This window comes from Callorhinus ursinus, unplaced genomic scaffold (assembly GCF_003265705.2).
Source record: "Callorhinus ursinus isolate GAN/ISIS: 27379988/994484 unplaced genomic scaffold, GSC_fseal_2.0 scaffold2, whole genome shotgun sequence".
In the NCBI taxonomy this organism is placed as follows: domain Eukaryota; kingdom Metazoa; phylum Chordata; class Mammalia; order Carnivora; family Otariidae; genus Callorhinus; species Callorhinus ursinus.
In genome coordinates this window covers 35,300,417-35,318,717 of record NW_027397064.1, presented here as the reverse complement: position 1 = coordinate 35,318,717, position 18,301 = coordinate 35,300,417, and the positions used below count along the sequence as shown (strand labels likewise).

The 18,301-nt window shown below is 38.7% G+C and overlaps 1 pseudogene; it reads left to right on the top strand.

The window, feature by feature from the left end:
• LOC112807690 (large ribosomal subunit protein uL16-like) overlaps nt 1–16,331 on the top strand; it is a 50,250-nt pseudogene extending 33,919 nt beyond the window's left edge.
• Nucleotides 16,332–18,301: the final 1,970 nt, after the last annotated feature.

Below are 18,301 nucleotides of genomic sequence, written 5' to 3'. Positions count from 1 at the left end.
TGCATGATGGTTCCTTTTTCTCCATATCCTTGCCAACACTTGTTGATTCCTGTGTTTTTGATTTTAGCTATTCTGACAAATGTGAGGTAGTATCTCACTGTAGTTTTGATTTTCGTTTCCCTGATGATGAGTGATGTTGAGCATCTTTTCATGTGTCTGTTGGTCATCTGTATGTCTTCTTTGAAGAAGTTTCTGTTCATGTCTTCTGCCCATTTTTAAATTGGATTAGATTTGGGGGTTTTTGGTGTTGAGTTGTTTTAAGTTCTTTATATATTTTGGATACTAACCCTTTATCAGATATGTCATGTGCAAATATCTTCTCCCATTTAGTAGGTTGCCTTTTAGTTTTGTTGATTGTTTCCTTTGCTGTGCAGAAGCTTCTTATTTTGATACAGTCCTACTAGTTTATTTTTGTTTTTGTTTCTCTTGCCTCAGGAGACCTATCTAGAAAAATGTTGTTATGGCCAATATCTGAGAAATTATTGCCTGTGCTCTCTTCTAAGACTTTTATGGTTTCAGGTCTCACATTTAGGTCTTTCATCCATTTTGAGCTTATTTTTGTATATGACGTAAGAAAGTGGTACAGTTTCATTCTTTTGCATGTAGTCCAGTTTTTCCAATACCATTCGTTGAAGAGACTGTCTTTTTTCTCATTGTATGTTATTGCTTCCTTTGTTGAAGATTAATTGGGCATATGATTGTGGGTTTCTTTCTGAGCTGTCTAATCTGTTCTGTTTTTGTGCCACTGCCATGCTGTTTTGATAACTATAGCTTTATAATATATCTTGAAGTCTAGGATTGTGATAGCTCCAGTTTTGTCCTTTTTCAAGATTGGTTTGGCTATTCTGGGTCTTTTGTGCTTCCATACAGATTTTAGGATTGTGTGTTTTAGTTCTGTGACAAATGCTGGTGTTATTTTGACAGAGATTGCATTAAATCTATAGATTGCTTTGGGCAATATGGACATTTTATCAATATTTGTTCTTCCAACCCATAAACATGGAATATCTATTTGTTCATGTCATCTTTAATTATTCCTTCATCAGCATTTTACAGTTTTTAGAGCACAGGTCTTTTACCTCCTTGGTTAAGTTTATTCTTAGGTATTTAATTCTTTTTCGTGCAATTATAAATAGGATTGTTTTCTTAATTACTCTTCTTTTTTTTTTTAAAAAAAAGATTTATTTATTTGAGGGAGTGGGGAGGGGCAGAGAGAGAGAGGGAGACAAGCAGACTCCCCCCTGAGCATGACCCTTATATCATGACCTGAGCCGAAACCAAGACTTGGACACTTAACTAAGTGACTAAGCCACCCAGGTGTCCCCATTTCTCTTTCTGGTACTTCATTATTAGTTTATAGAAATGCAACAGATTCCTGTATATTGACTTTGTATCCTGTGACATTACTGAATTCTATCAGTTCTAGTAATTTTTTTGATGGAGTCTTTCAGGTTTTCTGGATGTAGTATCATATCATTTGCAAATAGTGAAAGTTTTACTTCTTCCTTACCAATTTGGATGCCTTTTATTTCTTTTTCTTGTCTGATTGCTATGGCTAGGATGTCCAGTACTATGTTGAATAAAAGTGGTGAAAGTGGACATCCTTGTCTTGTTCCTGATTTTAGGGGAAAAGCTCTGTTTTTCACCATTAAGTATGATGGTAGCTATGGGTTTTTCAGATATGGCCTTAATTATGTTGAGGTGTGTTTTCTCCAAACCTACTTTGTTGAGGGTTTTCATTTAATTTTTTTTTTTAATCATGAGTGGATGTTGTACTTTGTCAAATATTTTTGTCTGTATTCACTGAAATGATCATATGGTTTTTATCCTTTCTCTTATTGATGTGATATATCATGTTGATTGATTTGCATATATTGAACCACCCTTGCATCCCAGGAATAAATCCCACTTGATTATAGAGAAATGATTATTTTGAAGGTATTGTCGGATTCAGTTTGCTAATATTTTGCTGAGGATTTTTGTATCTATGTTCATGGGAGATATTGTTCTGTACTTTTCTTTTCGTACTTCAGTCTTTACCTGGCTTTGATATCAGGGCAATGCTGGCCTCATAGAATGAATTTGGAAGATTTCCTTCCCCTTCTTTTTTTTGGAATAGTTTGAAAAGGGTAGGTATTAACTCTTTTTAAATGTTTGGTAGAATTCACCTGTGAAGCCATCTGGTCCTGGACTTTTGTTAGTTGGGAGTTTTTTCCTTTTGCTTCAATTTCATTTCTGGTAAGATGTCTGGTCAAATTTTCCATTTCTTTCTAATTTAGTTTTGAGAGGTTATATGTTTCTAGGAATTTGTCTATTCTAGGTTGTGCAGTTTGTTGGCATACAATTTTTAATAATATTCTCTTATAATTCTTGTATTTCTGTGTTATCAGTTGTTATTTTTTCTCTTTCATTTCTGATTTTGCTTATTTGAGTCCTATCTCTCTCTCTCTCTTTTTGAATGAGTCTGGCTAAATGTTTATCAATTTTGTTGATCTTTTCCAAAAACCAGCTCCTGGTTTCATTGATCTGTTCTATTGTTTTTGTTTGTTTGTTTGTTTTACTTTCTGTTTTGTTTGTTTCTGCTCTAATCTTTATTATTTCCTTCCTTCACTGGTTTCAGGTTTGGTTTGTTCTTTTTCTAGCTTTGGGTTAAGTTCTTTATTTGAGATTTTTCTTGCTTCTTAGATAAGACTGTATTGCTATAAACTTCTGAGAACTACCTTTGCTGCATCCCAAGGACTGTGGAACTTAATGTTTTCATTTTCATTTTTTCCATGTATTTTTTGATTTCCTCTTTGATTTCTTGCTTGACCCATTGATCGTTTAGTAAAGTATTATTTAACCTCCATGTATCTGTACTCATTCCAGATTTTTCTTGTGGATAATTTCTAGTTTATGTGTGTGTTCAGAAAAGATGCATGGCATTACTTCAGTCTTTTTGAATTTGTTGAAACTTGTTTGATGGTCTAATACGTGATCTATTGTGATCTAATATTGTGATCTATTCTGGAGAATAGTCCACGTGCACTTAAAAGAATGTGCATTCTACTGTTTTATGATGGAATATTCTGAATATATCTGTTAAATCCATCTGTGTGTTATTCAAAGCCCCTGTTTCCTTGATGATTTCCTGTTTGGATGATCTGTCCATTGATGTAAGTGGGATGTTAAAGTCCCCTACTATTATTGTATTACTGTCAATTAATTCCTTTATGATTGTTATTAACTGCTTTATGTATTTGGGTTCTCCCATTTTGGGTGCATACATATTTACAATTGTTATATCTTGTTGTCGGATTGTTCCCTTTATGATTATACAGTGTACTTCTTTGTCTCTTGTTACAGTCTGTTTTTGTTGTTGTTGTTGTTTTAAGTAGGCTCCATGCCCAGTGTGGAGCCCAACAAGAGGCTTGAATTCACAACCATGAAATCAAGACTTGAGCTGAAATCAAGAATCAGACACTTAACTGACTGAGCCACCCAGATGCCCCTATAGCCTTCCAGTATAAGTATTGCTACCCCAAGTTTCTTTCACTTCCATTTGCCTGATAAATGCTTTTCTGTCCCTTCACTTTCAATCTGCATGTGTCTAAAGAGGTCTCAGATGAGTCTCTTGTAGGCAGCATATGGATAGGTTTTGCTTTTTTATCCATTCCGTCACTCCATGTCTTTTGATTGGAGCACTTATTCCATTTAGTAATTATTGATAGATATGTGTTTATTGCCATTTTGTTACTTGTTTTATGGTTGTTTTGTAGTTTTTCTCTGATCCTTTTTTTTCTTGCTCTCTTTCATGGTTTGTTGGCTTTCTTTAGTGATATAGTTCTTTCTCTTTATTCTTTGCATATCTATTACTGGTTTTTGATTTGTGGTTACCATTTGATTTATAGATAACATCTTCTGTATATAGCAGTCAATATTAAGTTTACTCCTCCCCCTTCCCCATTTTAGGATATGGTATCGTACTTCACATCCTTTTATTTTGTGAATTCCTTGATTGATTTTTACAGATATACTTACTTTTACTACTTCCAACTCTTTATACTCTTACTTATGGTCTTTCCTTTCCATTTAAAGAATCCCTTTTAATATTTCTTGTAGGGCTGGTTTAGTGGTCATGAAGTCCTTTAGTTTTTGTCTGAGAAACTCTATATCTCTTCTATTCTGAATGATATCCTTGTTGGATAGAATATTATTGGCTGCAGATTTTTCCCATATAGCATTTTGTATATATCATGCCACTTTCTTCTGGCCTGCAAAACTTCTGCTGAAAAATCCACTGATAGCCTTACAGAGTTTTCCTTGCATGTAACTGTCTTCTCCTGCTTCTTTAAAACAAATTTGTTTTATCACCACTTTTTGCTATTTTAATTATTGTGTGTCTTGGCATGGTCTTCCTTAGGTTGATTTTGTTGGGGGAGCTCTGTGCCTCCTGGATCTGGATATATGTTTCCTTCCCCAGATTAAGGAAGTTTTCAGATACTATTTCTTCAAATAAATTTTTGGTCCCCCTTTCTCTCTCTTCTTCTTCTGGGGTCTCTATAATGCCAATGTTATTATGATTGATGGAGTCTCAGAGTTCTGTAAGTCTATTCTCATTTTGCATAATTCCTTTATCTCCCATTTGCTCAGCTTGATTACTTTCCATTATTCTGTCTTCCAGGTCATTAATTCATTCCTCTGCTTCCTCTAGCCTGCCATTTATTCCATCAAGTGTATTTTTAATTTCATTAATTTTGTTTAATTTCATTAGTCTTCTGATTGGTTCTTTTTCATCTCTTTGTAATGGTCTCACTGATGTCCTCCACTCTTTTCTCAAGTCCAGTAAGTATCTTATGATCATTACTTTAAATTCTCTATTTGGAATATTATGTCTGTTTCACTTAGGTCTCTTGCTGCAGTTTCATTCTGCTTCTTTCCTTTGGGATATTCCTCTGTCTCTTCATTTTGTTTATTTCTCTATTTCTCTGTGGTAGGAAAGTCAGCTATCTTGCCTGCTCTTGAAGGTAATGGCTATAGTGTCCTGCAGTGCAGTGTCCCCTGTTCCCCAGGACCTGGTGCTTCAGGGATTGTCTCCTATGTGTGTCTCCTGTGCCCTGCTGTTGAGTCCGCACCACTTTTTTCTTCAGTTCAGTTGTCTACAGTAGTTCTCTTTGCCTGTTGTGGCAGTGTTTGGTCCCCAGCCAGGTGGAGTGCCTTTTAACAAGATGTGCCCTGGTCTGCTTGGGAAATGATTGTTGTTGCCAGAGTGGAGGTCCTATAAAACACATGGGTCAGGAGATGAGATGTTAGTGGGGTTTTAGGGGAGGGGGCTTGTAGCACCAGAACTGAGGCAAGCATGACTGGGAAGGGTGGATCTGCTGAAGTGCTGGGCCAGACCTTGGTGTGAGCAAGTTAGGTAGTGTATATTGGCATTGCGTTGGTTCCTGCAGGTGTCAGGGAAGGAAAATGGGACCCATCAACTCTTTTGTTCCTGGAGGGGTCTCCCTGTGATCCCTGCCTCTCTGGGCCATGGTCTTAGATGAGTAAGTAACTCTCCCTCCTGTCTGCCCTAGACATTTTTCAAACTGTTGCTTCCATGCTGTATCTCTGCTGGATTTTTGTCATGCTGTCTCTTTAAGGGTGAGGACTCCACTTCTTAATGCCATCTCTGCTCTCCCAGAGCAGAGCCCACCAGATTTTTAAAATTTAAGTCCCATTGGTTATAAGAACTCATGAGATTTGGCCTCTCTTGCTTTCAAAGCCAGATGTTATGGTGATTCATCTTCCCCATGCAGTCTCCCCAGTGTGATAGTCTGTTTTTCACTCTTCTCTGCACCATTGGTTCCCTCCCCACTCTGAATGGCCATGGTCTTTTTTGCTCCCAAACCACATCTTCACCCTTCTTACTTTCTTCAGTGTGGCCTCTTCTCTACCTTTAGTTGTGGAGTTTGTTCTGCCAGTCTTTTCTGGGTTATTTATGCCAATATGAGTGTTATCTAGTTGTGTCTGTGGGATGAGGTGAGCTTAGGGTCCTCCTACTCTGCCATCTTTCTTTCTCTTCAGCCCATCTAGTGTATTTTTTATTTCAGTTATTGAGTTCTTCATCTCTGATTGGTTCTTTTATGTTTTCTGTCTCTTTGTTAAGGGTCTCACTGAGGTCCTCCACTCTTTTCTCAAGTCCGGCGAGTATCTTTATGACCTTTACTTTAAATTATCTACCAGGCATATACTTATCTCCATTTATTTAGATCTTTTGCTGTGATTTTTGTCCAGTTCTTTTATTTGGGACATATTCCTCTGTCTCCTCATTTTGTCTAACTCTGTCTATTTCTGTATGTTAGGAAACTCAGCTATGTCTTCTGCAGCATAGTGTCCCCTGTTCACTAGAATCTGGTGCTTCAGGGATATCTCTGGTGTGTGTTGCATGTACCCTACTGTTGTGGCTGAACTGCTTTTGCCTTCAGTCCTGTTGTCTGCAATGGCTTTCTTTGCCTGTTGTGGGCAGCATTTGGTCCCTGTGTTGTCAGTGGGCTAGTCTTGGGTTTGAGTTGAGATAGCCCAGGCATTTGCCTGAGATGTAGTAGCACTAAACTACAGGGTGCTTTTCCTGTGTTGTGTCCCGGAGAAGCTTTTGTTGGTGGGTGCTGTCTGCAATCAGACCAGATCTCTGCCTGCGGCACCCTGGTGGGGCCTTAGTCAGACTGGTGTATGTGTGGTTATCTTCTCCTCTCCCCAGGGTAGGAGTTACTTTGGAGTGGTGCTGGCCCCTTTTAGGGCTGCTTGTGCCCTGCCAGACTTATAGCACCACTTTGGATCAGCTCTAGCCAATGGCCTATTGGAGGGGCAGGTCTACAGGAGACACAGGGACCAAGGCATGCCAGACAGGGCAGGGTGAATGGTGTTAACAAGTTAGGTCAATGGTGGTGGTGTTTGGCTGGTTCCCACAGTGTCTATGTGTCTAGGCTGATGGAGGGTGGAGAGAAATGGTACGTGCCAGCTCCTTTCTTCCTGGAGAAGACTCCCAAATATCCCTGCCCCTCTAGCACACACTCTGAGATTAGTGAACAAATTTTCCTCCTGTATACCCCAGGCATTTTTTAAAGTGCTGCTGCGATGCTATATCTCCATGGGGTTGTTTGTTCTGCTGTCTCTTTAAGGGCAGACACTCAGTTTCCTCTCACCCTCCCTGCTCTCCCAGAGCTGAGCCTGCTGATTTTTAAAGTTCCAGGTATTAAACTGCACTGATTATAAGAACTTGTGAAATTTACCTCCTCTGGTTTTCAAAGCCAAATGTTGTGGGGATTTGTCTCCCCCCTGTAGGCGCTCCATGTCTGGGATACCTGGGGTGTCTCTTTCCCCTCTCCATGCTTGTGGCATCCCTCCTTCCTACAGACAGTCCCACAGGTCCATTTAGCTCCCAACTACATCTCTGCTCTTCCTACCCTCTTCAATGTGGCCCCTTTTCTACATTTAGCTGTGGGGAGTCTGTTCTGCCAGTCTTTGTGTTGTTTTCTGGGTTCTTTACACTGATGTGGGTGTTATCTAGTTGTATCTGTGGCATGAGGTGAGCTTAGGATCCTCCTGCTCTGCCATCTTCCCCAGAAGCCTTCCATATATATCTATATATATTAAGAAGCACTTTCAGAAATAACTCCTGGTAGATCTGGGCCTGGCTCTCTCTGGATTGTGATCTTCAACCCTGGCTGTAATTAACAAGTATGTAGAATGGTGGATGCTCCAGTTCCACATGAGACTCCATTCACTCAAAATTTCTAGGCATGAGAATTAAAAACACTCCTCAGATAATTTTAATGGCACCAAGGATTGATGTACATTGTACCAGGGGGTGGTATGCCAGGAAAATGTACTTTAAGTTCATCTACTTTCTTAGTCTCTCGAGAGACATTTGGGAATGTGTTGGGTTTTTAGCAGTTATTTATATCTTCTGGACAGGCAAACAGTTGGCCAGCATCTGCAGGTGGTAGGCAGGACCATGCAATTATGGAAACTCAGTGAGGGTGGTGAGAGCTCCCCCAGAGGACTCCCTGGATTCCATCCTGTCTTCCCTCCTGCCTCCAGTATCATGGGGTTATTCATGGGCATTTGGAAGTTTGGACATGCTGCTGTGTAACTCCCCATCTCTATTTGTCTGTGCAGTGAGGTGTCTTCTTTAAGTGTCCTCTACCTTAAAGGAAACTTTGTCCACCACCATCTTTCTGTCACTTGTTTACTGCCAACCTGTGATAATCCTACAGCTATACTCTCACAGATAGGGAAAATATTTGAACCATTACAAATATGGCAGAATGAGATTTTCTTCCCTTTAACCACTTCTTTACTTCCACTCCTTACCCCTGGAGGAGATAGGAGCCTGGCTAAGAATAAGAAGTCAGTTGTTAATACAATACTATATTTATGTTTTATTATGAGAGGCAGCTAATAATATGAAAAAGACTTGTTTGTACTTACAAATATTCCCACTCTGAAGACTCTGACTTTATTTTTTATGATGGATTACACATACATGCCTCCAGACAACATGGGCATGAATAACAATGTTTAAGATTTTATGAAAGCAGCAATGATTTCTTGGCTAAATGTTCACAATAGTTACTTCCATTTTTAATACATAATTCTTAAAAATAACTCATAATCTTTAAAAAATAACTTTAGTAATACATATTGATAGAAAATCATAAAATACAATAAAAAAAATGAAACTATTATAATCCAGAAAAAGAATGACTAAAATTCTTCCATGTAAATGGCCTTCTAGAAGGATCTTTGTAAAGGTCTATTTGTACACACATTTATTGACAGGTTCTCTGTACCAGGTATTGACTATTTGCAATCAGATACATTCCTTCTTCTTTCTTTATATAAAGGATGGGATAACCACTGCAGACAGCACTTCCCGTTTTCCCCTGTTACCACATCATCTGGCTTTCATTGAGGTTTAGCAAACGAAAAGCCTTCATGAGTTTGGAGGCAGGAAAAAGGGAGAAGCCAGGGTGTTTTATTCCCTTCTCTCTGCCTTCACCAACAGCTCTTTCGATTTCTGTGTAACAGGGCTGTTAATGTCCTAGTTTCTATCAACTGACCTTGGCCTTTGGGCTGTACTGTCACCTCCTTTCTCTTTGTCCTTCTAGCCTAGGGCCTGGGTAGTGGCTTCCTGCTCCTGCTAATCTGTCACCTTGTCTTCCTCTGATTTCTCAACTCTTTCATGTCCTGCATATCCAGTTCTCTGATTTAAATTCTCCACTATTTTACATGCTAGTGTGGTTCTTGTGCACCTGGCTGGATGCTGATGGATGCAGGTTGACAGTGATATAAAAAGAAAACTTAACATTCATCTAGGAGGTATCAAAATTGAATTCTGCATTTCATCACAACTGGTTCTGTTTGAAGTTGATTAAAGGCTATGAATTTTGACCCTTACTGGAACTAATTGAAGACACTGATCAGTGAGCTGTGGTGCTTGTTGCCAACTGTTTATAGACAATGGAGTTGTTCCATCATATCCAGAGGACCAATTTTCTTTTTTTTTTAGAGGACTAATTTTCTATACTTAGTTTATCTACTGTGAACACCTATTTTTTTTTTTAACACTTAAAACACCTCACTTTCCCCCATCAGCACACTGCTCAGTGATTTCTTTATTACCTTAGGATCCCTCAGGTGGTAAGATTACAGACACAACTTGGCTTTTTTTTTTTTCCTTTTAAATCTCTGGTAGTCTTTGTTTTATTGTTTGACACTAAAATACTGTTTTACAACATGCTTTTTACTCTATTCGATATTTTATGACTTGTCAATTGTATTTATGTTTCAATGCCATAATTTCTTCAACATTGTTAAACATTTAGTTTGTTTCAAGTTTTTTGCTTGCTGTGATTAATACCTTAACAGTTAAACATCTGAAACTATTTTCAATTATTCAAGTTGTACATTTTTTGAGCAACTCTTCACTAAAGGTTTCAAATGACTTCTCAGTTGATATGCAAGCTGCAGAGAAAATAAAACTGAAGGAAACGCTAAATGGAAAATAAGTGGTAGTGGTTATCCTCAGAGATCTTTTCATTATTCATCTCCTTCCTCCCCTCTTTGTTCAGGTCCAACCATGCATGACTCAGTCCACACATCTCAGGGGAAGCTGATCCCACCCATGCTCCAGGGAGGGTCTGTGGTTAAGCCTACCTCCCTTCCCCAGGGATTGGTTTAGAAGTTGTCATATGACTCAATCTGTGCCAGTAAGCATCAAGGAGAGGTTTGCTGTAGATTATGGGAAAAATGCATCCTCCCTAATCTGGGACTTTTCTGTCTTCTTCTGGTTGTTGCATGGCCCAGAAGTACTGTAGTCATTTCATATCTAGCCTCAGTAGGAAGCCACACACTGGAGGGAGAACAGGGAGCCAGAGCCATAGATAATATCAACTCTGAAACCTCATCTTCTAGACTTCTAGTCATGTAAGCCAAGAGACTTTCTACATTTGAAGACAGGTTGAATGAAGTTTTCCGTTATTTCTTGCTCAAAGCATCCTAATTTGTACAGCAAATTAGCAAAATAAGTACTAGAGGTGTTATGAGTTCTAATGTTTAAAAAAAGAAAGAAAGAAAATGAGGAAAAATATAAGTGATTATATTTCAACCAGTTTTAAACATTATTTTTATATCTGACAAAAAAACTAGAGACACATTGATTCAGAATAGGTATATCTATTTTTAAGAAGTGTGGTTCTGGCATAAGTGTCTATTGATATTTTTATTTATGTTGACAAATAAGATGAAAGAAATAGCTTTGATGTATATTAGAACTTCATTGGTTCATCAAAGAGATGAGAGACTTTTGCTGACTTGGGTGATAGCTGTAGAATACTGGAAGTATATTTCCTCTGTGTGTGTGTATGTGTGTGTGTGGTGTTCTTTACAGTGTAATGGCTATATTATGTTATGATATGCCTTTAAATTTGATGTATGTTAACATTTTATCTATCCTGTTGTTAAGTCTAGACCTCAGGTTAACAAACCACAGCCTAGGGGCTCAATTTCGCTGCTCCTGTTTTTGTAAATAGTTTTATTGAAACATAGCTGTGTCATTTATTTGCTTATTGTCTGTGGCTGCTTTCTCACTACTACGGTGGTGTTGAGTAGCTGTGACAGAGATCATGGCCTGCAAAGCCTGAAATACTTACTGTCTGACCTTTTATAGAAAATGTTTGCCAAATCCTGGTCTGGATGATCGACAAAAGAATAACTCAAACACTGATTTACCTAGTAGGACAGCTGATGTTGATAGCCACATCTCCCGACTCCCGGTGTCCTTCCATTGTTCCACACCAGTAGCCTCTCCCTGACTTGTTGTCCCTTCCTATACTGATTAACTGACACTGGCTAAATCTGGGACTTTGGAGGCAGAAGGGGAAACATTTTTCAACTCCAACTTTGTCTGTTTAAAAGGTATTTGCTTTAATGTAGTTAGTCCAGTGTTCCAAGAGCTACCTATTTTACTATTTTGTCTCTATGGTTTCATACTTTTATAAATAAAGTATTATTAATATCTCTTTACTGCTTTCTGAATAAATAATTACAAACTTTCTAGTTGACTGTGAGCCATGCTATAGCGGATATGGTCCAACATGAGCTCCAAAGATTTATGATTTAAACAAGAATGTTAGTGTGAAGCTATATGTAACAAGAAATCTTCGGGCTATTGGAGCCACAGATAGCTTGCTGTCATGGGAGAGATCACTGACCAAGACTTGGCCTTAATCATCCCAGTATGTCTCACCTGCATAGAATTACCAAGGGTGCTTATTAAAATGTAGATTTTACACTTAAAATGTAGATTTACACAGGCTCACTGAATCAATTTGTGGGACATAGAGCCTGTAAACTTCTAGTAGGTATGTTTGATCAAATACTGAAAAATCATCATGACCTTCCATGAGACATTGAACAGTCTTTGGGCCTCATTTGTAAAATGAAGGGCTTGGGTTCTATGATTTTATGTAACATCTTAAGATTGGTTGTTTTCTCATAGTACAGGAGACTAATGTGAAGGAGGCAAGAGCAATAATTATGCTTTTATCTCTGTTATTTGTTTAAAAATACATGAACATGGGGTGCCTGGGTGGCAGTCAGTTAAGAGGCTGACTCTTGATTTCAGCTCAGGTCATGATCTCAGGGTCCTGGGATTGAGCCCTGAATCAGGGCTCCATGTTTAGCACAGAATCTGCTTCAGGATTCTCTCTCTCCCTCTGCCCCTCCCCCTGCTTGCTCACTCTGTCATAAATAAATCTTTTTAAAAAATGTATGCACCCCTTTGTGCTGTAAGCATTCAAACACACGCACTTCTCTTGCCATGTATTTTTGGTAATGGGAGGCATTTGTGGCAGGACTACTATTTATACACAGCCTCTTGGGCATCAAATGGAGCATCCAGACATGTTCTGGATGAGAGCATTTACCCTGCACCTGGTGCATTAGCTGATGGAACAGTGGGAAGGCCTCATGGGACACCATAAAGATGGAGTATGCTATCTGATGGGCGCTACAGATGTTGTACTTAAGGTTGTCACAGACAACCATGCAGGTGGCCTGTTTCAACTGAGTGCACCAGGTGCAGATCCTTACAAAAGATTTCTGCTACCAATGATGAGTCAGATTGGTGACATGGGAAATAAACAACACTAAAACTCTCATTCAACTCGTGTTTACTGACCAATTTCCACTCTTTTTTTTTTTTTTTCCTATGGGAAATTCGCAAGTTGCTTGGTGGCCAAAAGCTTGGTAGTTTCTATAAATATTTCAAGATCAGAGTGAGCAGAAGCGTTATCTACAAATTAATGTCATGGTAGCTAAGAAGCAAAAGTTGAACTACACAATGACATGACATATTCCCATTGTAATATTTCCAAATAGATAAAATTGCCTCTTTAATATCTTTGTAGTACAATGTGGGTCATCTTGTCAGGCCATCTTTTATAGAACATTTAATTTACATGGTTCACTTTTGGCTGCTTAGGCCCGTACAACCTCCTCTTCTCCTCCTGTTTTCCTGGATGTTTTAGCAGGAACACCTTAACTCAAATATGACAAAACCTTTGTCTGCCTGCCAATGGAAAATCAGTTGCCACAAGGAAGACATGTGGTAGAGGAAGGCAGAAAAGAACTTGGACTCCTAGGTTGTTCTTAAATTACTGCCAGCTTGCACTCAAACTTTTCCAGACACAGACTGTGGAAAAGACTTGGTGTGTGTTCTTGCTGATGAGCATTTCACAACAATAGTCTCCATGTACCAAGCCTGCATCCATGCATATTGAAGCAAAGTCTGGTGGCCAATGGGGAATGGGTCACCACCTACCTCTCCTCCACTCACATGAATACTTCTCAGTGCCGTCTTCATTAAGATTCAGAGAATCCATGATGAAGGAAGATAGAATGAATCTTGAGATCCTAAAAAAGAACTTTCCAGATAGAAAGAACTTTCTAAAGTAGTGTTAAAATTAGGAACAATTTCTAAATCATTTTAGATTTTAGATTTAGATTTAGATTTTAAAAAGTAATCATACTCTTTAAAACAAACTAGGTACATTAGTTTGCTGGGGCTGCCATAACAAAATACCACAGACTAAATGGCTTAGCAACAAGAATTTTCTCACAGCTGTGGAACCCGTGAAGTCCACGATTGAGGTTTCATGTTCAGTTTCCTGAGGGCTCTCTCCTCAACTTGCAGATGGATACTTGCCTACTCACTGTGTCCTCACGTGGTCTTTTCTCTATGCAAGTGCATCCCTGATCTTTCTCTTTTTGGGTTTCCAAATTTCCTCCTCTTATAAGGACACCAGTTAGATGGAATTAGAGCCCAGTCTATCTGCCTCACTTTAAATTAATCACCTCTTTAAAGGCCCAGTCTCCAAATATAGTCACATTTAGAGGTAGTAGAGGTTAGGGCTCCAGCACATAAATTTTGGGTGACACAATTTAGCTCATTACATTAACCCAGATTTCTAATAGTCCATGAAAAGGTTTAGTATAGAATGATTTTAATTAATAATACCCAATTTGCTTTTGGCTTTGCTAATAAGCCAAATCTATAGGATTGGAAAAGTAAGCCTGTTAGAAAAAAAAAAAATATTTTTCACCCTGGTCCCATGGGCTGCATTCATTGACAGACATCACCCTCACCTCCTCGATTCAATGAGTTCCCTTTGTACAGCTCTCCTAGAGTAATTAGAAATGATGTCCTTGCATCCAGTAAATGTTCTTTTGTCCTACCTCAGCTGTCCTTTCTCATGGTCACACCTTCACACCACATTCATGATGTGGCTTCATCCACATCATGAATGAACACTGCTGAAATCTTGACTCCTTGCATCCACTAGTCTATTGTAGGCCTCCCATTCAGCAGTTCTTTGATCCTATGAAATCTTTAGCCTACTGGCCTTATTTCGTTAACAGTCCTCCCTTCTGCCTCCACCGGGTCTTCTTTTCCTTTCCTATCCAACTTTAGATTCTAAGATCCATCACTAGAATTACCTTCTTTCCCTTTCTCCCTCCAGGGTTGGCAGAGTTACAGTCCTGGTAAAACCAAGTCCTCTGCTTCCTGCATGCCTTCCCCACCCCCCACCCCCCTGCAAAAGCCATAGAAAAGTACTTTTTTTTTTTTTTTTTTTTTTACTATTCTCATTTCAGAGTCATAGCATGTGATAGAAAGAATAATCCTCCCCACCAAAGATGCCCATGTGTCAAACCAGATTCACAGAAGGTGATGTGATGACCAAGGCAGAGGCAGAGTAAGAGGTGTGGCAATGGAAACAGAGGTCAGAGACAGAGAGATCTGATGCTACACTGCTGGCTTTGAAGGGGAGGGGATGGGATCATGATCAAAGAATGCAGGCAGCCTCTAGAAGCTGGAAAATTCGAGGAAATAGGTTTTCTGCTAGAGTCTCCAGAAGGAGTGTGGCCCTGCTGACACCTTGATTTTAGCCCAGTGAAACCCATTTCAGGGTTCTGACCTCTAGCATTTAAGATAATAAATTTGTGTTGTCTTAAGCCACCAAGTAATTGGTAATTTGTTACAGCAGCAACAAGAAACCAATACAAACCTCAAATGGCCACTAAAACCGTGTGACATTTGTACCTCCCAGTATGCTTGCTTTCCTATTCTTCAAAATGGGAGCTCTTCCCACCTTAGCACTAACATTGCCTTGTATTTCATTGAGAACCTGAATCCTATTATGATCAATATATGTATTTATGTGCTCAACTACTTATATGTAATCAATATCCCAACTACATTGCTACCTCCTTGATCCTGTCACATATTTGGCCCCTGACCATGCCACTCCTTCAAGGAAAAGGGATGGAAGAGGAAGAGAAAAATCAGCATCCTACTTTTCAATGTTAGCTGAGTATCTGCTTGTGCTATAAGATATCTGTAGTATGTAAACTGAAGCTTCTTCATATTTATACCCAAAGAACAACTCCTGCCTTAATATTTAAAACTTGGGGTTTTTTAAAAAAATAAAATTATAGCCCAAATAACTGGTGGTTTTGTGTAAAAGAATTCCTTCCCAAACAAAGACATTACAAAAAAATGTGGATACAACCTCTTCTCTCCCTTCAGGACCACACAGAAGATTATGGTGTTGCTATGGGTCACTGCCCTGCCCGTGTCATTGGTATTATAAGAACAAGCCATATCCAAAGTCTCCCTTCTGCAGAGAAGTGCCTGATGCCAAGATCCACATCTTTGACCTGGGATGGAAGAAGGCAAAAGCAGATGAGTTCCCACACTATGGCCACATGGTGTCAGATGAATATGAACAACTCCCTTTTGAAGCCCTGGAGGCTTCCTCTGTCTGTGCCAACAAGTACATGGTGAAAAGCTGTGGCAAATTGGCTTTCACATCCAAGTACAGCTCCACCCCTTCCACATCATCCATATCAACAAGATGTTGTCTTGTGCTGGAATCAGTGGGCTATAGACAGGTTTGTGGGATGCCTTCAGAAAGCCGTAGGGCACAGCGGCTTTGTATTGACTAAGTCATTATGTCCATCCATACCAAGCTGCAGAACAAGAAACATGTGTTTGAGGCCCCGTATAGGGCCAAGTTTAAGTTCCCCGGCCTCCAGAAAATCACATCACTGAGAAGTGGGGCTTTATTAAGTTTAATGTAGATGAATTTGAAGACATGGTGGTCAAAAAGTGGCTCATCCCAGATGACTGTGGGATCAAATACATCCTTAATCATGGCCTCCTGGAAAATTGTAGGCACTGCACTCATGAGAACCTTGGCACTGCCCCTTCCTTATTCATGTCCACTGATAAATCCTATTTCCTATAAAAAAATATGGATATAACCAAAGACCAGTCAGTGACTTGAACTCTTTACCGTAATGGCAAGCATAAGCCAACACTAAACCTATGCCTGTTACCTTAATTATGGGTTTTGTGATTGCTTTTAAACATAAAAAAATATTATGAATTTTTTTGTGCAGAGGAGTGTATAAATGCATATATGTAGTTTAAGAAGCAGCAGATGAATGCATATGAATATATATATACGTATGTACGTCTGTTGATTGGGAGAGAAACTTTGAAGATCCCTGTGTTTCTTCCTCATGGCAACCTCACTTTTGTCCAAGTTAAACCACCGTCCTGAAATTTGTGTTAATTTTTTTTTTAAAGATTTTATCCATTTTTTAAAAATATTTTATTTATTTATTTGACAGAGAGATAGCAAGAGCAGGAACACAAGCAGGGGGAGTGGGAGAGGGAGAAGCAGGCTTCCTGCTGAGCAGAGAGCCCGATGCGGGACTCAATCCCGGGACCCTGGGATCCTGACCTGAGCTGAAGGCAGACGCTTAACGACTGAACGACCCAGGTGCCCCTGTGTTAATGTTTTCCTTGCTTTTCTTTATAGTTTAACCACCTGTGCAAAATATGACCATACATCCAGTTTATCTGAGACAATCTTGGTTTAAGAACGTTGTCCCTGAGTAATTATTAACAGTATTCCTTTTTCCTCTAAAACATCCCATTTTGGATGATCTAAATTAAATATGGACACAGACTTTATGTATAGATTGCTATACATGACTTACTTATTTTTGAAGCTGAGTGGCAAAGTGGAAACCTAATTTTGTAAAAAAAGTGCATTATTGCCATAGTTGGATGAAGGCTCCCGGAGAGTCTTGAGGTCATGATTTGGCTTCCGTGTTTATAGAATTTCATAAGGGCATCTTTTGGAGAAGTCAGTGGACAAAGCAGTGAGTTACTTTCGAGGAACATAGTGTTCACCATGGTCTACAGTGTGGGCTACAGAGTGGGTCAGTTTGTTAATCATATTTTTAAATCGTCTTTTAAAATTATTTTTAATATTTATTGAGGTATGATATGTGTACCATAAAGTACATATATCTTAAGTATATACCTGAGGAATTTTCATATACAACATATTGCTGTACCAACACCCAGATCAAGATATAGAACTTCTAGCCCCAGAAGACAGCCTCATGCCTCCTCCCACTCAAAGATGATTACTATTCTGATGTTTATTAGCAGTGATTATTTTATCAGTTTTTGAAATTCATATAAGTGAAATTGGTACTCCTTTGTCTAGCTGCTTTTGCTCATTATGTCTGTGAGATTCATTTACTGGATATCCATTCATTCTCTTTCTTGCTATGCAGTATTCCATAGTATGACTATACCACAATTTTTTTTATCCATTCTACTGTTGATAGACTTTTATTTTTTATATTTCCCAGTTCACTCTTACAAATGAATATAAATGAGTACCAGTTTCAGTATATTGCTGGCAATATACAGGAATTCCAGTTGTTCTGTGTCTTTATTTTATTTTATTTTGTCACTTTTAATTTCAACTGCTCTTGTAATTTTTTCAATAGCGATATCCCAAAAGTCCAATGAATTATAAAATTAATAAAGTAATTCCTTACAGTAAAATGAATTCCTCAAACGTCATGTCATATTAGCAGTCGTTTAAAAATTTTACCATTTCAGAAATTTTGATCAAAATTTTAATGAAAATTATAAAGATATTCACTATAAAGGAAGAATGAGTTGGCTGAGTTTGAACTATAACTTATTCTTTTTTATAAGGTTATGTTAATCTATGGATGAAATTGTGTTCCCTCAAGACTCATATACCGAAGCTCTAACCTCCAGTGTAGTAGTATTTGGAGATGGGACCTTTGGGATATAATTAGGTTTAGATAGGTCAAAAGGGCAGGGCCTTCATGATGAGGTTAGTGCTCTTATAAAAAGAGACACCAGAGAGCTTGCTCTCCC